This window comes from Poeciliopsis prolifica, unplaced genomic scaffold (genome assembly GCF_027474105.1).
Source record: "Poeciliopsis prolifica strain line A6 unplaced genomic scaffold, Auburn_PproV2 SCAFFOLD108, whole genome shotgun sequence".
Taxonomy (NCBI): Eukaryota; Metazoa; Chordata; class Actinopteri; order Cyprinodontiformes; family Poeciliidae; genus Poeciliopsis; species Poeciliopsis prolifica.
Window position 1 is genome coordinate 925,001 of NW_026562483.1, and position 26,008 is coordinate 951,008.

Below are 26,008 nucleotides of genomic sequence, written 5' to 3' on the forward strand. Positions count from 1 at the left end.
GTACGGTGTGTGTGTACAGTGTGTGTGTGCACAGTGTGTGTACAGTGTGTGTGTGTACAGTGTGTGTGTACAGTGTGTGTGTACAGTGTGTGTGTGTACAGTGTGTGTGTACAGTGTGTGTGTACGGTGTGTGTGTACAGTGTGTATGTACAGTGTGTGTGTACGGTGTGTGTGTACAGTGTGTGTGTACAGTGTGTGTGTACAGTGTGTGTGTACAGTGTGTGTGTACGGTGTGTGTGTACAGTGTGTGTGTACGGTGTGTGTGTACAGTGTGTGTGTGTGTACAGTGTGTGTGTACAGTGTGTGTGTGTACAGTGTGTGTGTACAGTGTGTGTGTACGGTGTGTGTGTACAGTGTGTGTGTGTACAGTGTGTGTGTACAGTGTGTGTGTGTACAGTGTGTGTGTACAGTGTGTGTGTACGGTGTGTGTGTACAGTGTGTGTGTACAGTGTGTGTGTACAGTGTGTGTGTGTACAGTGTGTGTGTACAGTGTGTGTGTGTACAGTGTGTGTGTACAGTGTGTGTGTACGGTGTGTGTGTACAGTGTGTGTGTGTACAGTGTGTGTGTACAGTGTGTATGTACAGTGTGTGTGTACGGTGTGTGTGTACAGTGTGTATGTACAGTGTGTGTGTGTACGGTGTGTGTGTACAGTGTGTGTGTGTACGGTGTGTGTGTACAGTGTGTGTGTACAGTGTGTGTACAGTGTGTATGTACAGTGTGTGTGTGTACGGTGTGTGTGTACAGTGTGTGTGTACGGTGTGTGTGTACAGTGTGTGTGTACAGTGTGTGTGTACAGTGTGTGTACAGTGTGTGGTGCCTGGTGGAGGCCATGAACAGTGAACTCTGTGTTGATTAAGAAGTAAAACAAAGACTTGATGTCTTTAAATGTTGCAGCAGTTCTCAGTCACTCAAAGCTGCATCTCTGGATCCTGTTCTGTGTTCTGGACCTGGCAGGTTGGCCCGGTCCGTCTGCGGCTGCGCCAGGTGGGATCAGGCACCAGTGGTTTGTGTGTTGAAATCTGACCTGAAGGTCATTTAGCATCTCATCAAATGCAGATAGAAGAACCTAACTTGGCTCAGATGTTCCCAGAAACTGGCGTTTTAAAAAAGTAACGTTAGCCAATGAAAGTTTCAACATGACCGCCATGGTCATAAAAGAAAATTTATTGTAACACAGAATTTGCCAATTATTATCACTACTGAGTACTTATGGAGTGAAGACATAACTTTAAACATAAAAATCATATTGACCAATACCTTTTTGGTTTTTCAAAATGGGCATCAAGGTTGTTATGGAAAATAAATTTCTGCCCTAAAAACACAAATGGGGAAATGTGTTTGGTGTGAAATCATAGCTTCTGTATTTTGAATTTCATGTTCTTGTTTTTTTTCTGTTGAACAAGCTTGTCATGTTGGATTTGAGTTTTTTCACCCACATGCAGGTTCAGACATTAGGCTGGAAGATCTTTGATTCAATGTTTTATTCAGTTATTTTGAAAATATTGATCCTGATTTGCCCTCTGGGATCGGAAGCGGCTGGCCGCTCAGGTGCTGCTTGGAGAGGGGAGAGGTCAACAGGAACCGGATTGAGGGGATCTTGACAGGGAAATGGAGAGAATGGCTGACAGTTCATCTGATGGAGGATTGCCCAGGGAGGAGATAGAATCCATTAGGTGCAAAGGCTCGGGCTCCGCTCGGGCGGAAGCGTTCAGTCCGGTTGGCAATCGTTGATTTGCGTTTGGATGGGCGTGGTTCCTAGCTTGGTCCAAACAGTGAATCAAAATCTGTGAGAAAACAGAAGATTGACTTAGATAAACATGAAGCTTAACTGTTAGAATATGCTCTCATCTTAACTTGTCTTTGAGTTATTTTGTGTTACGTGTTCATGTTTACTAGTTGACTTTGTAAGGTACAGCTTTAAGTTCTATATTCTGACACTGTTTATGTGCATGTTGTACTGTTGTTGTTCACTGGGGGCAGTGAGAGCGAGTTCTTATTTATAGGCAGCACTGTTCTGGAAAGAATCAGAAGAAGACCTGAACGTTTGCAGTAAAAGAACAAAGCTATGGAAGAAAAGAAGTGTGGTTCACTGTGAATATGAGTGCAGAACAAGAAAACCCAACATTGACCAACCAGTGGGACCATCGAGCGATGAATGGCTGCTTAACAATCCTGCAGCTGGTTGCAGAAATCCGCTTCAGGTGCGTCAGCCTGCCAGCACGCTCCCACGAAGATCGTCTATTGGAGGAGCACTCACACCAGCTTGAATCCTAACAAAGTTGTTCAGCACAGCTAATGAAAGAGTTAGCTTCCCTGACCATGAAACTCTGCACAAGGACATGAGCAGAAGCTAATGCTAACCATGATGATGACGTAACCATTACAAGTGTTGTTCATTTCCACCTCCTTCCTGTTGAGAACTGGACTGAAACTCACTCAACACACAGAATCTGTTTCTGATTTGAATTCATGTTGAGTTTTCAAATCAACAAGGCAACATCAACTGAACGCGAGAAAACCAAACCGGATCCCACAAGAGGAACATCTGTGACACACTTCCATCTCCTCATGGTCCTGTGCACCCGCTATGCATCCTGGGAAAAACAATAGAAAGGAACTAATTGCTACATTATTATTAAAGTTTTTCAAGTTATTAAAACGAGAAACGTTTTATGACAACAATTAGATTCAAATGACGGTATGACCAGAGTCAGAGTCTGGTCCACTTGCCAGCAATAAGTTGGGCTCGTTCCCGGTGAGGTTGGACTCCATCAGGGCTTTTGTCACCGATTCTGTTCATCACTTCATGGACAGAATCTGCAGAGCAGCCGAGGCGTTGAGGGGATCCGTTTTGGTGGCCTCAGGATCCATCTCTGCTTCTTGCGGACGATGTGGTTCTGTTGGCTCCATCGGGTCGTGACCCGCAGCTCTCGCCGGAGCGGTTAGCCGCCGAGTGCGAAGTGGCCGGGATGAGGATCGGTGGCTCCGACGCCGCGGTCTGGAGCCGGAAAAGGGTGGAGAGCTTCTCTACCCGGGGGGGATGTCCTGCCCCAAGTGGAGCAGTTCAAGTATCTCTGGGTTCACTAATGGGGGAAGAAGGGAACGGGAGATCGACAGGCGGATTGGAGCAGCGTCTGCAGGGAACTGGACCGGCCCGTCATGGTGGAGAGAGCTGAGCCAGAAAGCGAAGCTCTCGATTGACCGGTCGATCTACGTTCCCACCCTCATCTCTGGTCAGGAGCTTTGGGTCACGACTGAAAGAACGAGATCTGGGATACATGGGCTGAAACGGGTTTCCTCTGTGGGAGCCGGGTTTCCTGAGAGAGAAGCTCAGAGTAGAGCTGCTGCTCCTCCACATGGAGAGGATTCAGTTGAGACATCTGGTCAGGATGGAGGCTCCCTGTGAGGGGTTCAGGTCCCACCGGGAGGAGAGGAAGACCAGGACACGCCAGAGGAACAAGAGGCTGGGAAAGGGAAGCCTGGGCCTCCATTCTTAGGCTGCTGACCCCGCGACCCAGATAAATGACAGAAAATGGATGGATGGCGTCTTGAAAAATGACAGTCATCCTGGGAAATATCAATCAATCATGTTTATTTTGAGTTACACAATTTAGCTTCCAAGGAGTTAAAATTGCTTTACTTCATAAACGCAAACATAAAAAAACATAAGACAACCGACAGCTGAGAAACCAGTGACAAATATTACATGTTGATCATCAATACACATTGATCAATGTTCCATTTATTGTTTTTCAAGAGCAACTTGACCAGCTGGGTTTTAGTCTGGGTTTGAAGGATCTCAGGGTTTCGGCTGTTTTTCAGTTTTCTGGATGTTTGTTCCAGATTTGTGGTGCATAGAAGTTGCATGCTGCTCCTCCATGAACAACAGCATGAAAATGTTCATACATGTACACATGAATAATTTTTACAGTAAATGCTGATCAATCATGATATTGATGCTGCAGGGTCCAGAGACAGAACCAGTCAGGTGTTAGTCCTGAACACGTTTCATTTCTGGTGGTTTTGAAGAAAGCTGGGACCGTGTGGACAGGTGGACCGTGTGGACAGGTGGGTCCTGCAGGGGCCTTGGGTTCGGCTAGTCGGTTCTCTTTGACCGTCAGAAAAGAACCAGGAGGTTCTGGATCCACCGGTTCAACGAAAACAGCGCCACCTTGCAGTTACTGTCCGCTTAGTGGTCACAGAAGGTACTGCAGCTGCAGCGCCGCTCCGCACGGCCGCTCACTGCGCACGCGCAATGAGATGAATGGCCGCTGCACCTGTCAGTCCACCAGGATGTGTGGCGGACAAATCCTCGGCCGTTAATCCGAGCTCGGTTCGGTCATCGGAGGAGGCTCCCACAGTGGCATGCTGAGCGGACCGGAGCGCTGCGTCTGACCGTCCGGACCCAGCCTGCCCCGGGGCCGCCCGCCTCCTCAGCCCGCCTGCAGAGCCTCAGACCCCGCTGCTGCCGAGCTGAGGCTCCGTGAAGCTCCGTGAAGCTCCGGGCGCGTCCATCCTGACTGCAATGGGATGCTGCGGGAGCGCGGAGGTAAGCAGGTCCGGCCCGGCACGGCTCGGCCCGGTCCGGTCCGGTCCGGTGTGTGTTCTACTTTCTGGGCTGACACTGTAACGGGATGGAGCCTGGTTCTGGAGCAGAAAGGCCGATCCGAGCTGGGATTACGGCCAGCAGCTCCTTAATCCAATTACAGCATCTCGGTTACCGGGCCGCTGCTGGTCAACAACAGGCCCAGCCGAACCTCCGCAGGGTTCGGGTTTATGGAGGAACCGAGCTGGCCCGGCCCGGCCCGGTCCCGCAGGCCCCGCTCGGCGCTCACTGTGTTTGTGTCTTTCAGCGGACAAAGAGAGAATGGAGACCGCTGGAGGACCGGAGCTGCACAGACCTGCCTTGGTTCCTGCTCTTCACCGTCTTCTGCGTCGGCATGGTAACCACACACAGACCATAATACTTCCACCGACCTGTGATACAGCATCACCACTGTAGAACACTGTGGTACTCTGTAGTACTGTAGTACTGTGGTACTCTGTAGTACTCTGTAGTACTCTGTAGTACTGTGGTACTCTGTAGTACTCTGTAGTACTCTGTAGTACTGTGGTACTCTGTAGTACTCTGTAGTACTCTGTAGAACACTGTAGTACTGTAGTACTGTAGTACTCTGTAGAACACTGTAGTACTCTGTAGAACACTGTAGTACTCTGTAGTACTGTAGTACTCTGTAGAACACTGTAGTACTCTGTAGTACTGTAGTACTCTGTAGAACACTGTAGTACTCTGTAGAACACTGTAGTACTCTGTAGAACACTGTAGTACTCTGTAGAACACTGTAGTACTCTGTAGTACTGTAGTACACTGTAGAACACTGTAGTACTCTGTAGTACACTGTAGTACTCTGTAGAACACTGTAGTACTCTGTAGAACACTGTAGTACTCTGTAGTACTGTAGTACTCTGTAGAACACTGTAGTACTCTGTAGTACTGTAGTACTCTGTAGAACACTGTAGTACTCTGTAGAACACTGTAGTACTCTGTAGAACACTGTAGTACTCTGTAGAACACTGTAGTACTCTGTAGTACTGTAGTACACTGTAGAACACTGTAGTACTCTGTAGTACTGTAGTACACTGTAGAACACTGTAGTACTCTGTAGTACACTGTAGTACTCTGTAGAACACTGTAGTACTCTGTAGAACACTGTAGTACTCTGTAGTACTGTAGTACTCTGTAGAACACTGTAGTACTCTGTAGTACTGTAGTACTCTGTAGAACACTGTAGTACTCTGTAGAACACTGTAGTACTCTGTAGAACACTGTAGTACTCTGTAGAACACTGTAGTACTCTGTAGTACTGTAGTACACTGTAGAACACTGTAGTACTCTGTAGTACACTGTAGTACTCTGTAGAACACTGTAGTACTCTGTAGTACTGTAGTACACTGTAGAACACTGTAGTACTCTGTGGTACTCTGTAGTACTCTGTAGTACACTGGTACTCTGTAGTACACTGTAGTACGCTGTACTACACTGTAGAACACTGTAGTACTCTGTGGTACTCTGTAGTACTCTGTAGTACACTTTAGTACTCTAAATACTTGTGCAGTTCTGCAGCTTTCCTGTAAGTTGACCACCAGAACCCAGTGGGACCAGAACCTCTAGAAACATTTTCATACAGTGTTGATGGTTCTGCACATTTCCTGCTTCACATGGAGGCGGAGCTTCAGGTTCACATGTGTCTACCTGAGGCTCTTCCAGGTGTGTTGCTATGGAAGCAGCTTCATGGGCAGCACTGATGCTGCATTCAGGGACAGCAGGGAACTCGGGCTTTCGCTGATTTTTAACACCTGAAGCAGAATCTGTGTTTACCATAATCAGTCCCCAGAGCAGAACTTTACTGCGTCCAGATGGTTTCTGATTGGCTCACAGCTCCTCCCACTGAGCTCTGATTGGCTGGAGGTTAGATCATTCCAGTCAGTATTGATGTTTGGTTCACATCCATCAGATGGAGTGATGGAGTAATCTGATGAGGTTCTGATAAAGTTCTGATGAGTTTCTGATGGTGTTCTGCAGGGCAGCATCTGTGGCTTCACCATCGTCACTGGAGGCGCCGCTCGCCTGGTCTTCGGCTACGACAGCTATGGCAACACCTGCGGCCGGCGTAACGAGCGGATCGAAGGCGTGCAGCTGAGCGGGCTTGACCACACCGACAGGAAGTGAGTGTTCACTGAGCAGAACCGGAACCAGAACCAGGAGTTCTGGATGGTCTGAGGTACCATCGGTTCTGTGATGATCAAACGTTCTGCTCAGTTCCCTGAAGGTCCAACCAGACTTTGGCTAGACCAAACAATCACCCCTCCAACATCGTGGTTCACAACTCCAAAGCGGTTCTGATCTGCTGAGTCTGGTTCTGTCCATCCTGGTTCTGTTTTACTCCAAGCTCCGGTATTCATGCGACGAGGCTTTAAACACGCTAATCAAGACCTGACCTTCGTCTGAGGGCTTCTTGTTTCCAAACAACAGGTTTTCTCTTTCAACCCTTCCAAGCTACCATCTTGGTTCAGGGTCACGTCCTTTGACCATTACGCTATTAATTGAGGTCTGTAAAGTCTGAGATAGAGCTCTGGGGTTTCTGATAATTTCTTTAACCTCTGATCTTGACGTCTCAGATGTTTTCCAATGAGAATACTTCCTGCACTAGCATAGTTAGCTACCAGCACTAGTATATGTAGCTTCCTGCACTAGCATAGTTATCTACCAGCACTAGCATATGTAGCTTCCTGCACTAGCATAGTTAGCTACCAGCACTAGCATAGTTATCTACCATTAGTAGCATAGTTAGCTACCAGCACTAGCATAGTTAGCTACCAGCACTAGTATATGTAGCTTCCTGCACTAGCATAGTTATCTACCAGCACTAGCATATGTAGCTTCCTGCATTAGCATAGTTAGCTACCAGCACTAGCATAGTTATCTACCATTAGTAGTATAGTTAGCTACCAGCAATAGCATAGTTAGCTACCAGCACTAGCATAGTTAGCTACCAGCACTAGCATATGTAGCTTCCTGCAGTAGCATATGTAGCTTCCTGCACTAGCATAGTTATCTACCATTAGTAGCATAGTTAGCTACCAGCACTAGCATAGTTATCTACCATTAGTAGGATAGTTAGCTACCAGCACTAGCATAGTTATCTACCATTAGTAGCATAGTTAGCTACCATTAGTAGCATAGTTGGCTACCAGCACTAGCATATGTAGCTTCCTGCACTAGCATAGTTATCTACCAGCACTAGCATAGTTAGCTACCAGCACTAGCATAGTTTGCTACCAGTACTAGCATAGTTAGCTACCAGCACTAGCATAGTTAGCTACCGGCACTAGCATAGTTAGCTACCAGCACTAGCATAGTTAGCTACCGGCACTAGCATAGTTGCTACCAGCACTAGCATAGTTAGCTACCAGCACTAGCATAGTTTGCTACCAGTACTAGCATAGTTAGCTACCAGCACTAGCATAGTTTGCTACCAGTACTAGCATAGTTAGCTACCAGCACTAGCATAGTTAGCTACCAGCACTAGCATAGTTTGCTGCCAGTACTAGCATAGTTAGCTACCAGCACTAGCATAGTTAGCTAACAGCACTAGCATAGTTAGCTACCAGCACTAGCATAGTTTGCTACCTGGCACTAGCATAGTTAGCTAACAGCACTAGCATAGTTAGCTACCAGCACTAGCATAGTTAGCTACCAGCACTAGCATAGTTTGCTACCGGCACTAGCATAGTTAGCTACCAGCACTAGCATAGTTAGACACCAGCACTAGCATAGTTTGCTACCCGTACTAGCATAGTTAGCTACCAGCACTAGCATAGTTAGCTACCAGCACTAGCATAGTTTGCTACCAGTACTAGCATAGTTAGCTACCAGCACTAGCATAGTTAGCTACCAGCACTAGCATAGTTAGCTACCAGCACTAGCATAGTTTGCTACCAGTACTAGCATAGTTAGCTACCAGCACTAGCATAGTTAGCTACCAGCACTAGCATAGTTTGCTACCAGTACTAGCATAGTTAGCTACCAGTACTAGCATAGTTAGCTACCAGCACTAGCATAGTTAGCTACCAGCACTAGCATATGTAGCTTCCTGCACTAGCATATGTAGCTTCCTGCACTAGCATAGTTAGCTACCAGCACTAGCATAGTTAGCTACCATCACTAGCATAGTTAGCTACCAGTACTAGCACAGTTAGCTACCAGCACTAGCATATGTAGCTTCCTGCACTAGCATATGTAGCTTCCTGCACTAGCATAGTTAGCTACTAGCACTAGCATAGTTAGCTACCAGCACTAGCATAGTTAGCTACCAGCACTAGCATAGTTAGCTACCAGCACTAGCATAGTTAGCTACTTCTCTGTCTGAGCTGCTCCAGATGCTGATGCAGGTTTTCTTCCCTTGGCTTCTATCCACACAATGAAATGAGCACATAAAGCATTTTGGGTTCTTTCTTCAAGTTTAGAATTTTTAGCCAAATTATTTTCTTTGCTTTTCTGTCGGAAGGCGATAAAACTGCAGCTTTTGTTTTGGGAGCCGTTCAAGACACACCTGCTGCCACAAACTAAACTTGCTGTGATTATTAGCAGCAACTTGACACTTCCCAGAGGCAAGTTGCTCTCTATAACAGGTTAATGTGCGGTTCGGTTCGGTTCTGGTCCAGTGGGTCTGCAGCCCAGCAGCTGCTGTCATTTCTCTGCTGATTTGATCACACCGGGATCTGATGGACTAAATAAACCCAGATATTTTGTCTTATAATTCAATTTTGTTGGCCCAATCATAATGATAGACTCAGATCATGAACTTTATTATTTTTGAAATGAAAAACCAAATGGACACCAAGCTGATATTCTGTAGTTCTGGTGTTTTATGCTGTCGGCGCTAAACTGCAGCTCAGACCTCTGACCAGCAAAACACCCCCCAAATTCCAGTGAAATATTGCAACTGGCGCCGGAGGTCCGACCCGTCACGGGTTCCCCAGTGAGACTCCCAGTCAGGCGAATAGTGTCAGCGTAGTGACTTACTGTGTAATCTGGTGCTGTAAAGCTACGTAGTAACAATGTAATAAAGTAGTACTACAGTATAACAATGTTGCTGTAATATCACAGTATTACAGTGATATAATTGTAATACTGTGATATTATTATAGTATTACCATAGTATTTCTGTGATACTATAGTATTACTTCAGCTTTGTGACTATAGCTTCAGTGCTGTAGCTCCTTCTGGCACTTGAACACACGGTGCATTCAAGGTCCTGTGGGAGAGTTTTATGCTGACAGATGGTGAAAGCTGTGACTCATCAGCAGAGCTGCTTATACACACACACCCAATCACACACACACACACACACACACACACACACACACACACACCACACACACACACACACACACACACACACACACACACACACACAGGATTTATTTTTACCTGCAGCTCCACCTGCAGGAGGCCGATCAGCTCAGGCCGACTTCCTGAGACGTTCAGGATGATGGATCTGTTGGACAGACACAGCAGAAACAGCCTGAGGACTGGAAGGACGTCTGAACTGAGGTCCAATTCTAGACCGGGTCGCTGTGGTTCTGTCTGGTTCTGATTATCACTCTCAGTTTTACATTTCTTTCAATTTCTTTGTCTCTTTGTTTCCATGTCCCATTAGTCCCACATCCACATTCTACTGGTTCTGTTGGTTCTGGTCCAACTGGTCAGAGAGGGTCACCTATGGGGCGATGTGTTCTCACCTGACTCTCTGCTGCCCCTGCAGGTTTGTCTTCTTCTTGGATCCCTGCAACATCGACATTGTCCAAAGGAAAATTAAGTCCATGGCGTTGTGTGTGTCCCTGTGTCCCCCGAGGAACTGAAGACCCACCAGGACCTGAAGAGGTTCGCCATGACTAATGGTGAGCCCACCTGGCCACGCCCACCTGGCCACGCCCACCTAACCCACTGGGCTTCACCTCTGCACTCAGTGCTGAGGGAAGATAATGATGATGATGATAATGATGAAGGCGATGAAGATGAGCTCGTCCTCCATGTTTGCAGGTTCGGAGCTCTGCTCCTATGAGCTGCCGGCTCATCGTTACCCGGCGCTACCGGAGCGATTCTCCAGGTGTCCCAAGCTTCCGTCCCCCACAGGTAGGTGGCGCTTTCCGCCATCTGGCCCTGATCTCTGATATCTGACCTCTGCCCTCTGACCTGTGTGTCCCAGCAAGCCGCTGCCGCTCTTCAACCGCTGCACGCCGGTGGATATGTCGTGCTATGCCAGGTTCGCCGAGGCGGTGGTGACCTTCGTAGGCGACAGCAGCGTCCTGCATCGGCTCATCGCTGGCGTCGCTGCCAGCAAAGAGATCATCGTCGGACTCTGTGTCCTCGCCTTAGGTGAACGCCAGCGTCCATGATGTCACTTCCTCCTTGCTGTGACGTCAGTTCCTGTAGCCTGACTGCTGTGTTCTGTCTTCCAGCGCTGTCCATGGTCCTCATGGTGATCCGCTACATCTCGGCGTGCTGGTCTGGATCCTCACCTCGCTGGTGGTGCTGGGCTCCCTGGGTGAGGTCATTTCCTCTGTGCTGTGGGACAGGTGAGCTCCCTTCCTGTGTGACGTTGTGTTTGTGTCTCAGCGGGGACCAGCGTCCTCTGGTGGTCTACATCGACCACCGGCTGTATGCCAACGACACATCCTCCAGGGACCCCAGGGAGGCACCAGAGGGGCGTCGTGACAGCGGCCAGGCGCTGCTGGTCTACGCCGCCGCCGCCACCATCTTCACCGTATGTACCAAATCAGAACCAGAAAACGCAGAGCCGGTGCTGCAGTTCTGAATGTGTGTGTGTGTGTACAGATCATCCTGCTGCTGCTGATGCTCTTCATGCGGAAGCGCGTGGCGCTCACCATCGCTCTGTTCCACGTCGCAGGAAAAGTCTTCATCCACCTGCCGCTGCTCACCCTGCAGCCCTTCATCACCTTCCTCGCCCTGCTCCTCTTCTGGGTTTACTGGATCCTGGTGCTGCTCTTCCTGGGAACCACCGGTTGGTCCTCACACACTTCTGCACACAAACTTCATTTCTTTTAGTGATGGGTTCAGCAACACCGATGCGTTAAGCCCTCAGACAAACCCGCGTTGGAGCGTGTTGCTTTCAGCGAGTCACATGACCGATACAGGAAGTGTCTGGAAATGACACTGAGGCGCCAAACTGTGTTTATAAGGAAGCAAATCTGTAACGGGATGCATTTGCCAAAAGGATTCTTGGTCTTTTACAGAGTCAATATGGAGCCTGAAGCCAAACGAAAGGTTTGGTCGTTTGGAGCCATTTTGATCCACATCAGAAAATAAGCTCTTGGTTTTCACTTGGTTGTTGTTTCATCCGGTTCTTTCCAGTTTCTACTGGATCTATCTGAATCCTAATTCAGCTGAAATTGACTCTTAGTTTATATTCACATCATGTCCTGCAGGTTAAGCTGCATATGTTTGACAGAACTGTTGATTTATTAAATCCACCTCCTCAGTGCTGAGGCATCATAGAGCATCAGGAGGAATCCCAGATACACCTGGATAAACTCAGGTATTCTACAAATTAATGAGCCAATGAAGCTTCAGACTGCATCACCATGGAGACCAGGTGTCTCGTCTCCAGAAGGAGAAACAGCTCAGGGTCCATCAGTCGATATCCTGAGTTAAAACTTCCACCAAAGTAAAATGTTGGTTTTGTGGCGCAGCTGCATCTTATTTTGAAGGGATAGGTAACCGTTACTATAGCGACCAGAGTCAGACAGCGTGAGGTCAGAGGTCGAGAGGAGATGTGAGTTTTAGGTCTGGTTCACGGTTTAAGGATCGTTGGCCGATTTCCCAAACCTCTGTGACCTCAGAGCCGATAAAAGTCCAAGAGGTTCGGTCGGTTTGAGAGTCCAGGAGCAACACGGAACCAGAACCGGTTCCTCTGAACGTCCCGGTTCCACTGAACGTCCCGGTTCCTCTGAATGTCCCGGTTCCACTGAACGTCCCAGTTCCTCTGAACGTCCCGGTTCCACTGAACGTCCCGGTTCCTCTGAACCTCCCGGTTCCACTGAACCTCCCGGTTCCACTGAACGGGTTCCACTGAACGTCCCGGTTCCTCTGAACGTCCCGGTTCCTCTGAACGTCCCGGTTCCTCTGAACGTCCCAGTTCCACTGAACGTCCCGGTTCCTCTGAACGGGTTCCTCTGAACGTCCCGGTTCCACTGAACGTCCCGGTTCCTCTGAACGTCCCGGTTCCACTGAATGGGTTCCACTGAACGTCCCGGTTCCTCTGAACGTCCCGGTTCCACTGAACGTCCCGGTTCCACTGAATGGGTTCCACTGAACGTCCCGGTTCCACTGAACGGGTTCCACTGAACGTCCCGGTTCCTCTGAACGTCCCTGTTCCACTGAACGTCCCGGTTCCTCTGAACGTCCCGGTTCCTCTGAACGTCCCGGTTCCTCTGAACGTCCCGGTTCCTCTGAACGTCCTGGTTCCACTGAACGGGTTCCTCTGAACGTCCCGGTTCCTCTGAACGTCCCGGTTCCACTGAACGTCCCGGTTCCTCTGAACGTCCGGTTCCTCTGAATGTCCCGGTTCCTCTGAACGTCCCGGTTCCTCTGAACGTTCCGGTTCCACTGAACGGGTTCCTCTGAACGTCCCGGTTCCTCTGAACGTCCCGGTTCCTCTGAACGTCCGGGTTCCTCTGAACGTCCCGGTTCCTCTGAACGTTCCGGTTCCACTGAACGGGTTCCACTGAACGGGTTCCACTGAACGGTTCCTCTGAACGTCCCGGTTCCTCTGAACGTCCGGGTTACTCTGAACGTCCCGGTTCCTCTGAACGTTCCGGTTCCACTGAACGGGTTCCACTGAACGGGTTCCACTGAACGGGTTCCTCTGAACGTCCCGGTTCCTCTGAACGTCCGGGTTCCTCTGAATGTCCCGGTTCCACTGAACGTCCCGGTTCCACTGAACGTCCTGGTTCCTCTGAACGTCCCGGTTCCACTGAACGTCCGGGTTCCTCTGAACCAACATCCCACAGTGAATTCAGAATAATCAAAGACGATGACGATGTAGAAACAGTAGTGATAGTTTGTGGATCATTTTCAGAAATAAAAGACAAAACCAAAACAAAAGCCGTTTGATAAAAGGAACATCTGCTCTATTTGCAGTTATGCTTTTTGTAGTTAACATTTTTAACTGAATAAACATAACCACATATAATAAACATATATAAAGACGACCTTTACATATAGTGATAAACATTTCCACATATCACCGCCGACGCCCACCGGACTCTCAGTTGCCATGTGAACTGTTTGGGATCCCCTCTGTTCCCAGACAGGGAAATCCCCACAGGCTGCTAATCAGGCCACGACAATGTTGAATATACCTGATTTTAGATTGAGCATATTCAGCACACCACAACGTAACACACCACACACTGCAGGGCGGTGTAAGATTGTCGCAAAGTGAAAAAAAAAGCCACAGCAAAATTGCAAAGTTTTGACCGGTCTGGGGTTTTGACCGGTCCCCAGTCCCCAGTCCCCGGTCCCCAGTGGGAGGCTGGGGTGGACGAGGTCATCAAATCAGTCTGTCAACTACGGTGCCTGCAGGGACTTTTAGTGATGGTCAAATGAGGCTCCATGACACCTCATTTGACCATCACTAACTTCTTTAGCCTAACCCTAAACTTTTCCTAAACTTCAAGTTGATAGTTAATCCTACCTTAAACTTAATTCACACCTTAGTTACTGACCTAAACCACACAGGATATTTTCCTTTGGTTGTTCTTGAGAAAATGTCCTCACAACCACAGATGTCCTCACAGTGTTGGTAATCAGGAGAAAGTCCTCACGACAATAGCTAAACAAGTATACATACTCAGGTTTATGCTACATTCAGGCAGCAAATTACTTGCATATATTAACATAAAACAGTAGAATAGAAGAAATGGACATGAAGAAAAATAAAAAATCAACTAAATTAAAGATCCAAGCTCGCTGTGTTTCCATCAATGCTTTTCTAACGTGGATAATAAAGTATCATATTAGAAACTGATGATGAGCTGATGAGAGCAAAATAACTCACTTTCACAAAAATGTTTTCTGCTCGGTTTAGGGAATCTGGACTTTTTTCTGAAAGAGTTAAAGGTGAGACGAAATGTTTGCTGAAAAAGTTGCTGACATAGCTAACCACTATATAGTGAAATACATTAAGAGATGCATCTGCTCCAGGCTAGATAGCTACCTCTACTTCCTGTTTATTGCAGCCATGCGCAGTGCCCATATGACGAAGTTACAGTTGTAGACTGAAATTGATTGGTCCAAACTAGTACATGGAGACATGCCTATTTTGTATTTTGCTATTTTTCTTTCTTTTTTGTGGCATTTTAAATGTTAAAATGTGCATGACAGTGGTATGTAAAATGGCTACATATTACAATAATGAAATGTGAGCGATCTGGGTCATATTTACCCACTGTGTGAACTTAGACTCCGCCCCGTGCCTTCCTGCTGATCCTCAGAGGGATGCCCCCTGCTGGCCAGAACAGCAGCTAAGCGGTTTGTTGTGGTGCTGTGCAGGGAATCCGGAGCAGAACGAGGAGACGGGCTTGACGGAGTTCAGGCTGACGGGCTCCCTGCAGTACCTGACCTGGTACCACGCTGTGGGTCTGGTCTGGATCAGCGAGTTCATCCTGGCCTGCCAGCAGATGACCGTGGCTGGCGCTGTTTGTCACCTACTACTTCACCAGGTGAGTGTGGCGGCTCGGCTCGCCTGCAACTCTGGGTCCACATGTCAATCAGAGCCTTCCGCCTGCAGGGATAAGAACCGGTTGCCAGTGACGCCCATCTTGTCGTCGGTTCTGAGGCTGGTCCGGTACCACCTGGGAACCGTTGCTAAGGGGTCCTTCATCATCACATTAGTGAAGATCCCCCGCCTTGTCCTGATGTACGTCCACAACCAGCTGAAAGGACGTGTACGTACTCCGCTTCACCGCCACCCGGTTGAGCTCAGCGGCTTGGCGCTGTAACTGTGTCCTGTTGTCTCCAGGAGAACATGTGCGCACGCTGCCTGCTGAAGTCCTGCATCTGCTGCCTGTGGTGTTTGGAGAAGTGCCTCAACTACCTGAACCAGGTAATGGACAGCCGCGCCCCCTCCCGCAGGTTCTGGCAACGCCACCCTCACTGCCATTTTTTGTTTCCCAGAATGCATATGCAGCCACTGCCATCAACAGCACCAGTTTCTGCACATCGGCCCGGGACGCTTTTGTCATCCTGGTAGAGAACGCGCTGCGGGTCGCCACCATCAACGCCGTGGGAGACTTTGTGCTCTTCCTGGGGAAGGTGAGGGTTTGGTCTGAATGGGTCAGAAGCGTATCCTGGAGGGTCAGATTCCCGCATGTTTCAGTTCTCTCCCTGGAGGAATTAAAACCTCCTCTGCAGGTTAATGTTCCTCTAATGAGCCATCATTGGATCCAACTGCGTTAAACCAGGGATCGAACTAAAACATGCAGGATGCCGGCCCTTCATAACCCACTTTGCTCACCACCGCCTTACAGAGATAAGGTGTCCATGCAACCCTCGCCCTTGTCACAACAACAGCTTTGCTTCAGGATGTCATGTCTCCTCAGGTCCTGATAATGACATGCACAGCATTCGCCGGCGTCCTGCTCCTCAACTACCAGCGGGACTACGCCGAGTGGCTGCTGCCGCTCATCATCGTCTGCCTCTTCTCCTTCTTGGTGGCCCACTGCTTCCTGTCCATCTTCGAGATTGTGGTGGACGTCTTGTTCCTGTGCTTCGCCATCGACACCAAGTACAACGACGGCACCCCTGGGAAGGAGTTCTTCATGGACAAAGCTCTGATGGGTGAGCTTAGCCACATCTAGCTAAGCTCCCGCTAGGTAGAAGAAAACATGGCATTTTAGAAATGGTTTGGGATATTTCATTGACCTTAGAGGCTTCAAAGAGAAAGAAAAAACCCACAACATCCATGCTTACCGGGCTATCATTGACCAAAACGGGCTGAGCAGCTTTAAGCTACCACATACCCAGCCTGCTCCTTTCAGAACTGATATCAACACCATAAGAATACAAAAAAAAATCCCATGAAATAATTATCTTCAGCTATTTGTATTGCCCAGCCATCAGAACTCTACTGGACGGGATAATCTTAGAGCAATGTCGCTAACTAACCAGGATTTAGCTCCTCGGCTAGTGGCTGCAGAGGTTTGGCTATCAGCTTGCAGGCTCTGAGTCTCCAGCTCCACGTCAGGCTAGCGATGGCATAGCGGTGGTCGGTGGCGTTTGGCTAGCGGTCTGATGTTGGGGAATCTACAACCGCAAGGTTCTTTCTACAGAGACTAAATAAACCTAGATTCAGGTTTATTCCTCCAATCAAATTGAACTAAGTGTGATATCACAGTCAGTGGCGGAGCCAAAGGGGTGGCCGGGTGGCACTTGCCACCCCCAACAGAGCCCTTGCCCCCCTAGTGCCACCCCACTGGAAATGGTCATTTTAAAATATAATACTGATGAGATCGGCAAAGATTTGCCAGGAAAACTGTAATTTCCGACTGTCCCTGAAGGCAGCCCGATGCCTGACGCTGTTCATTGGTTAAACTGACATGTTGGTTCCTGCTTGATCCAAAACACATCAACGGCTTTAGAGTTACACCGTCAGGAGTTCTGCAGGTATTTCCAACATTTTACCGCTCAGCAGTAACCGCTGTTACCTTCCTAATGAGAGGCGGCTCTTGTCATACATTTCTAAAAAAAAAAAATGGTTGTGTACCGCTGCATAGTGCCTCGTTTATTATATTAGCCATGCTAGTGCTGGTAGATCGTGTTTTAGACAGATTATTTTAACATATGTTTTAGTGACATGCTGCCCTCTAATGTTTTATTTCTCCCAGCTCTTGCTTGAAATGTGTGGTAAGAATATGTGAAAAACCATTAAGTTTTATAATGACTGAAATGTAAGTAGGCTATGTCATATGAAAGTGTAACACTGTAATGTTAGACAAATCTGTGTTACCAGAAACTGAGAGGTCGTGGGTGGAGAAAAAGCAGGACAATGAGCGGGAATAGCTTAGCGGTCCAGACTTTATTCAACCATCTTGCCAGAACACAAAATAAAAACCAAAAAACCCGAGAACCTCCAGAGGAGGGGCCAGCCAGAAAACAACATAGTAACTCCTCTTAAAGGCGCAGTACAACTCCTTAACATCTTTAGTAAACAACTGATCTTCTATAGAACCCTATTAAATGAAAAGTAAAAATAAATCATCTTACAAAAGCTTTGAATTATAACCTAACTAGTTATATTAATTAATTTTGAACGAAAGGAAACAAATATTTTTTCCTTTCGTTCCATGGAACGGTCCGTTTGTATATGGACCCTCTGATAAAGCCTTGCTCACCCTTTGGCCCCCCTTGAAAAAAAGTCTAGCTCCGCCACTGATCACAGAGTGTCCTCCCTGTCCCTGCAGTGCATTGTGGGACCAGTAGTTGTATTAACAATTTATTATCAGAACAAGTCACTGAACCAGAACATCAAGAGATCAAACAACTAAGGCTTCTTTGACATCAGCACTCCCATTGGTTCCCAGCAATAAGCCACGCCCCTTTGATGTTTTTATCTCATCAGGAACGGAAAGGTCTGGTTTGAGTCAGGTTTTATATTTTTGAGTTTCCTACTTTGTTCTGTAAATGTTTGCTTGTTGCCCCGCCCCCACGGTGACCTCACCCGCCTCTTATGGCTCCACCCTTGCAGGAGTTCGTGGAGAGCAGTCGGCGACTGGAGCGCGCGGGCGGACGTGGGCGGAGCCGGGTGAAAGAGGCGGGATCGGAGGGGGCGGAGATGAAGCCCATGGTGAGTGATCGCGGTGCCGGAGGGAGCGTGGCCAAGCGGAACTGCTCGTCCGCGTTGGGGGCGGGGCCACACTGGGGCGAGGGCGGGGAGTGGGAGGAGCTTCAGGAGTTCCAGGTGTATTGCCTGCTGGTGGGGGTGCTGGTGGACTGGGTGCTGGCAGAGCAGAGAGACCTGGTCCTCTGCCTCAGCGAAGACGTCGTCCTCTTCCTCTGCGTCTGCCTGCCCACCTCCACCCTCTTCCTGGTCGTCAGCCTGCTGCATGCGCCAAGCCCGCCCCCTCGCCGAGTCCGCCTCCAAGTCAGCCGCCATCACTACCGCGTGCTAACAACAGACTAACTCTGGATGAACACTAGTGCATGCTTCATCACCTCCATCATCATCATCATCACTCTGCTGCTTGAACTATTTATGTTTCCTTCTTTTTTATTTTTGTACTTTTTTATGGAGAATATTTTTATAAAAATCTTCCAGCAGCTCTGTGTTTGAGTCTCTGTTCCGCCTCAATTTGGTTGCCATGTTGCTTTCAACCCGACCAGGACTCAGCAGGCAGAAACTCTGAGGTCACTTCCTGTTGCTGGGAGCTGCTGACCTCCTTCTCCACAGCAGATGAGACTGAATCCAGATCACTGAGAACTGAAATCTGATCCGAACCAGAACCACCTTTAGATTGACTTTAACATAAAATTATTGGAAACTTGTTGCCTGCTGGGTCCTCCAGGAATTGACACATAACTTGCTGAGGGTTAACGAGCTGGGTTAACGAGCTGAGGGTTAACGAGCTGAGGGTTAACGAGCTGAGGGTTAACGAGCTGAGGGTAACGAGCTGAGGGTTAACGAGCTGGTTAACCTCAATAACGAAATTCTTGACAAGATGGTTAATGATTAATTAACATGTAGCTTAACCAGTTGCTTAACGAGCTCCTTAAGCTGCTAGCCGGCTGATTAGCTCGTTCAGCTGCAGACAGGAAGTTAACCATGTCCACGTCTCCTGTTTCAGGCTCCAGGGACGAGTTCGGCTTGACCAAACTGGGACTTGTTGCAGAGACATTCCAGAAGTTTATTTTTAGTGTAACATGTTTACTATGGTTTCACTCCAGGGAAAACGACGATATTTTAATACGGAGCAACGTAACAACGTAACCAAGCACTTTATCTGGAAGCGGCTGATGCATTTTTTTGTAGTGATGTCCGTTTTTATAAAACTCAGATCCTAACGCCGTCCGGACTCTTCGCTAACCTCTCTGCTCTGTGGGCGGAGCCGGCCCACATGGAAGGGGCGGGGCCTGCGGACAGGTGGCCCAGCAGCCATTATGCCCTCAGAGAGTGGAGTCGGAGCTGCTGCGGGCTGTCGCCATGGAAATCACGTCCAGCAGCGGGGTGAGGTCATGTGACCGCGAGGACGCCGTCGCGTCGCCGTGGTGGCGGAGCTTCCTGCAGCTGCGGCGGCAGCAATAACACCGGAACCACCAGTCTTCCTGCTTCTCGTCATCCGCTGCCTGACCCGGTTTCGGTTCTGAACCCGCCCAGTGTGACCCGCCCAGTGCGACCCGGTTCTGGTTCCATTAGACGTTGTCAGACTGTTTGTAGCGTCGGTTTGTAACGGCCTGAATCTCTTTCAGAAATATGTTGACCTTCGACCCGAGTCCTAGTGCCCAGCTGGCTCAGCCTCTTACTGGGAGCAAACCAGTCCACCAGACAGAACTCAGAGCGGTTCTGGCACCGGCTCTTTGGATCTTTACTCCATCAGAGGTGCTCCGAGTCGGTCCGGTTCCCTCTGGAGGCGGAGCCTGGTCAAGCCCCGCGTCTGAACCCGTTTCCCATCATGCACCTCACCGTGGCGCCTGCAGGGGAGCCCCTGAGCCGCTAGTTGCACTAAAGATGGAGTTCCTGCAGTGCCGGACGACGGAGTTCGGATTTCAGATTCACCTGAACGCATCATGACCGCTGTTGCTGGGCAGATTAGCTGAACAGTTTCACTCCAACACCAACAGGACCGGCTCGGTACCAGCGGTACGGAGCCGGTTTCTTCATGCAGAGGCCAGTATCATTTCAAAATAAAACAGGAAGTCATCATGACAGGGTTTCTACACAATAAAGTCAGAAAATGTTTCAGTTTCTACACTTTTATCTAAAATATCAAAAAATAAATATTTAATATTTAGGTTTTAGTGACTTTGGTTTTTACTGCTGTTCCAATCTGGACCAGAGGTTCTGACCCAGGTCGGCTCTTAATAAAACCAACATTTTGAAACGGAAACCCAGTTATGACCAGAACATCAGGGTTCAGGAAGGATCCGGTTCTGATCCAAAAACCAGAAAAAGGCCACAAAACATTTCTGTTGGAGGAAAACTCTTCAGCCTCCATCCGACCAATCACAGCACAGGCTCCGCCCACTGAGGATGAGCGGGGCTCGGAGAGGTTCCGGTTCTGGAACTGGAGTCAAACATCAGAACGAACTTCTCTGCCTGGAAACCATCCGAACCCAACCGGACCGACCAAGTCCAGGGTGTGCTGATGGAGTTCCGGTCCGGAGTTCCGGTCCGGAACGCCTCGATGCCATTTTTGTCAGACTGTTTGTTGCCTGTTGCCCCACAACCAGGTTGACTTTGTAAAGTTGCTGCAAAGAATGAACAGCAATGATTTGGCGTCGGTTTCTCCGCGTCATTCAGTTTCTTGGTTGATTTTTCCATGTTTTTCACCAAATATGGATTCATTTTCATCTGAATTTTTTCCGTTGATCCAGAACCAGGAAAGAATCAATGATGAAAAAAAACGTCTTTGGCGACGAAAACCCAGCTTTTATTTTGATATGTCACTTCCTCTTAACAGCAAGCCAATTTGCATATTAACTAAAATTTCTCTATGAGCAAAATAGAAATAAAATGATAAACTGATGACAGAAAGTAAGTAACCATAGAAAATAATCAGCTTCAGGTAAAATGGATTTTCTGACCTTTGAACCTGGTGATGCTCCATCATCAGAAACATTCCTGGATTCTTTCATGGATGTTTGAGAAATATGTTAATCTCCATGGCAACCATTCAGCTGCAAAAGCACCTGGTTGGACGTAGCTCCGCCTTCGAGGCGCAGCTCCTCCTCTGACATGCTCTACATTTAGCTAGCTAAGTAGTTAGCTTGCTAAACCAAATATTAAGCTTCAGCTACAAAAATATTAAATTTGAAAGTTAAATATTTAGCTTGAAACGTTCATATTACCAAATATTTAATACGAATCTGATATTTATAAAAACAGGAACATTCAAAAAATATGACAGAAAAATGAAGCACAAACAAGACAAAGCAAATTATTGCTGTTAATTTTCTTACTGTAACTTTGCAAATGGAACCTGCAGCCAGGTTGCCCTGCAACAGCCAGGTTGCTTTGCAGCAGGTTGCTTGCAACAGCCAGATTGCTTTGCAGCCAGGTTGCTTTGCAACAGCAGATTGCTTTGCAGCCAGGTTGCCCTGTAGCCAGGTTGCTTTGCAGCCAGGTTGCTTTGCAACAGCTAGGTTGCTTTGCAACAGCCAGGTTGCTTTGCAGCCAGGTTGCTTTGCAACAGCTAGGTTGCCCTGTAGCCAGGTTGCTTTGCAGCCAGGTTGCTTTGCAACAGCCAGGTTGCTTTGCAGCCAGGTTGCTTTGCAACAGCCAGATTGCTTTGCAGCCAGGTTGCCCTGTAGCCAGGTTGCTTTGCAGCCAGGTTGCTTTGCAACAGCTAGGTTGCTTTGCAACAGCCAGGTTGCTTTGCAGCCAGGTTGCTTTGCAACAGCTAGGTTGCTTTGCAACAGCCAGGTTGCTTTGCAGCCAGTTGCTTTGCAACAGCCAGGTTGCTTTGCAACAGCCAGGTTACTTTGCAACAGCCAGGTTGCTTTGCAACAGCTAGTTTGCTTTGCAGCCAGGTTGCTTTGCAACAGCCAGGTTGCTTTGCAACAGCCAGGTTGCTTTGCAACAGCCAGGTTGCCCTGTAGCCAGGTTCTTTGCAACAGCCAGGTTGCTTTGCAACAGCTAGGTGCCTGTAGCCAGGTTGCTTTGCAGCCAGGTTGCTTTGCAACAGCTAGGTTGCTTTGCACAGCCAGGTTGCTTTGCAGCCAGGTTGCTTTGCAACAGCTAGGTTGCCCTGTAGCCAGGTTGCTTTGCAGCCAGGTTGCTTTGCAACAGCCAGGTTGCTTTGCAACAGCCAGATTGCTTTGCAGCAGGTTGCCCTGTAGCCAGGTTGCTTTGCAGCCAGGTTGCTTTGCAAAAGCTAGGTTGCTTTGCAACAGCCAGGTTGCTTTGCAGCCAGGTTGCTTTGCAACAGCTAGGTTGCTTTGCAACAGACAGGTTGCTTTGCAGCCAGGTTGCTTTGCAACAGCAGGTTGCTTTGCAACAGCCAGGTTACTTTGCAACAGCCAGGTTGCTTTGCAACAGCCAGGTTGCTTTGCAGCCAGGTTGCTTTGCAGCCAGGTTGCTTTGCACAGCCAGGTTGCCCTGTAGCCAGGTTGCTTTGCAGCCAGGTTGCTTTGCAACAGCCAGGTTGCTTTGCAACAGCCAGGTTGCTTTGCAGCCTGGATGCCCTGGTTGCAGGTTGACTGCAAGTGTGATTATTTTTCTGGTTTGTAACTGAAGATATTCTTGCTTTTGTTTCTCAGTTGGTTTTTATATCATTTCTTATGTCTCTTTGTTTTATAAGAAAACAATTAAAAGCAAAATTTCCGACGGTTTGTGGTTTTTGTTCAGAAACACGCCCAACTCGGCTAACTAGCTCACTAGCATCACCATGAGGACGGGTGTGATTTAAGGCCGGCAGCTTCCAGAGAGTGACACCTGCTGGCCGGAAGTGGAAACAACAGGAAGCGTTTCTGCTGCACCATCTCCAAACAGATGATGTTTATAACTAGAAAATTCCTGAGAAATTTAACCGGGGCCTGCCAAAGTGTGCCCGTCGTTTGGACCCAGCGTTCTGATGCTAAACATTAGCATCCATGCTAAAGAAAGCGCAATGTCATCAATACAATGTGGAGAGTCACAAGCATGACTTACTGCATTCAGTATACTAAATATGGTAATAAGTAAGGGAAATAGCTAATAACCTCATGCAAGGTAAAAGGTTAATGCTAATGCTCTGCCTTTGCTGTGCAAGACAGTGCCCTAACTTGAGAGGAAAGATAATGCAAGCTAATATCATTGCAGCGCCTGTGGCGCTGCATTAGCCACGGGCCGAATCTTAAGGCTTTTATTTGAAATGTTCAGAATGTTTAATTTTAAATGGTCAATGTAATCCCATGTATAACAGTGATTTGGTTAAATCAGACATATAATGGTCAAAAGAGCACTTATTTAATCTAAAAATTCTCAAGGCTTTTATTTGAAATGTTTTTTAAAGTTAATTTAAAATTTCCACACTAATTTCCATGTGTAACAATGGTTGGTTAAAAATAGTTATAAAAGGCCCAAAACACAAGCAGTTCTAAAGTCCAGCTTTTTCTCTGAGTTCTGCCATAGTTAGAACTACAGTGATGCGTTTTTGTAGTCCTAATCAGCTGGCCCCTTTGTGTTCCGTTGCCATGGTAATGGATCCTCTGCCAGCTGTGAGTCAGACAGGGGGAGACTTAATTCTATCAGTTTGAGGCAGCCATGTTCCCTAAAATAGGCATGAGCCAGAAAGGAATCTTAAGGCTTTTATTTTGAAATTTTCATTTAGATTAATTTTAAATGGCCAATCTCATCCCATGTTTAACACTGATTGGGTTAAATCAGTTATATAGTGGTCAAAAGAGCAATTACTTGATGGAAAAATTTTCAAGGCTTTTATTTTGAAATTTACATTAAGCTTAATTTTAATGGTAACACTAATCCCATGTGTAACTATGGAGTTTTGAAATCAGTTCTAAAATTCCCAAAAACCAAGTACTTGTCATGGCCAGCTGATTACTCATCAGTAGTAACTGACAGTTCTGCCATGTTGTAGTTTTTATATTCACCTATGACCTCTTCTGTAGGCACTGAGTGTTCCGCCATGTTGTAGTTCTAACCTTCAGGAATTGTAGTTCTAAAGAGGAGGTCAACTGTCATGTCAGTGTGACACACAAGGAGAGACTTAATTATAAATGCTTGAAGAAGTTAGTTTTTCTGACAGGCCTGAGAGAAATATTCAAGGTTTTATTTTGAAATTTTTCATTCAGCTTAATTTAAAATTTCCACACAAATACTGTCTGTAACAATGGTTGGTTAAAATCAGTGATAAAAAGCTCAAACACAATGTAATTCTAAAGGCCAGCTCATTCCTCCTCAGCAGTAACTGACAGTTCCACCATGTTGTAGTTCTGACAATCAGCTCTGACCTCTTTTGTAGGCACTGAGTGTTCCGCCATGTTGTAGTTCTAACCTTCAGGAATTGTAGTTCTAAAGAGGTCAACTGTCATGTGTGTGAGGCAGAGACAGATTTCTATCTTTGTGAGACAGCTCAGTCAGTTATAATGGAAAAAGCAGCCCGAACAACTCCTTGCCGTTCGGAAACCGGGATACGTATCAGAAAACCGTTTGAAGCATATGAGAGAGCTATTTTTTGTCTCCGATAGTCCTGCAAATCAAATCTGTAGCTCATTCACAGTATTACAGTGACGAGAGAAAAATGGTGTGCGCTGAGGTCTGAAATTTTCCATAAAAGTATGAAAATAATGGTGGAGAGCGTCAGTTAGGCTGGAACTTGATTTTGCTCTAAAGCACCTTGACAGAAAACCGTAAGGCCTAGAAAAATTTCGAAAACATTTTACCGGAGCAGACATTCGTATCGATGTCATGTCCGAGTTTCATACCGATTGCACGATATTTGTGGGCGTAGCGGCGATTTCAAAATTTATTTGGGGTCAGAAATCCACTTCATTTTTCACTCTAGCGGAGCGGCAGTTGGTGGCAGTTATGCTCTGCGTTTCGGCAGTTGGAAATTTTGCTCGTTTTTCGCTTTTTACGTCGCCGTCGTAACGCCGATTCCCCATAAAAGTAATAGCTCCAATGCCGGGAACGAGCCGCACGTTTTGATACCACTTTTGTGGGTGGTCTCGCAGCGGTGCGAGCCGCATTAACGGTAGCGGAAGAAGAAGCTATAATAACTAGAAAATTCCTGAAGAAATTTAACCGCGGCCTGCCAAAGTGTGCCCGTCGGTTTGGACCCAGCGTTCTGATGCTAAACATTAGCATCCATGCTAAGCTTTGCTAAAATGACAAAGTATCATGTGGAGAATCACAAGAATGTTCACTAACATGAACTTGCACCATTCAGTATGTTAAATTAAGTGTATAAGCTAAAATTAGCAAAAATGCTAATGTTAGAATGAATACTGTCAGTAGCATGTGGACAATCACGAGCATGTTCTCTGTAATTTACTTACTCCATTCACCATACCAAATATCGCTAATAAGTCAGAAATAGCTAATACCTCATTTAAGGTAAAAGGCTAATGCTAATGCTCTGCCTTGCTGCGCAGCAGAGCCCTAACCTGACTAAAAAAGATCAAGCAAGCTAATATCATTGCAGCGCCTGCGGCGCTGCATTAGCCACAAACGAATCTTAAGGCTTTTATTTTGAAATTTTCATTGA

At 47.4% G+C, this 26,008-nt stretch overlaps 1 long non-coding RNA gene and 1 pseudogene across 1 annotated transcript; both read left to right on the forward strand.

Annotated features, from left to right (window-relative positions):
• LOC129354346 (choline transporter-like protein 1) overlaps nt 1-18,905 on the forward strand; it is a 21,480-nt pseudogene extending 2,575 nt beyond the window's left edge.
• Nucleotides 18,906-21,902: 2,997 nt separating this feature from the next.
• Nucleotides 21,903-23,127, forward strand: LOC129354347 (uncharacterized). Its single transcript, XR_008605142.1, has 2 exons — nt 21,903-22,404; nt 22,945-23,127. It is a non-coding gene; the product is annotated as an uncharacterized LOC129354347 (long non-coding RNA).
• Nucleotides 23,128-26,008: the final 2,881 nt, after the last annotated feature.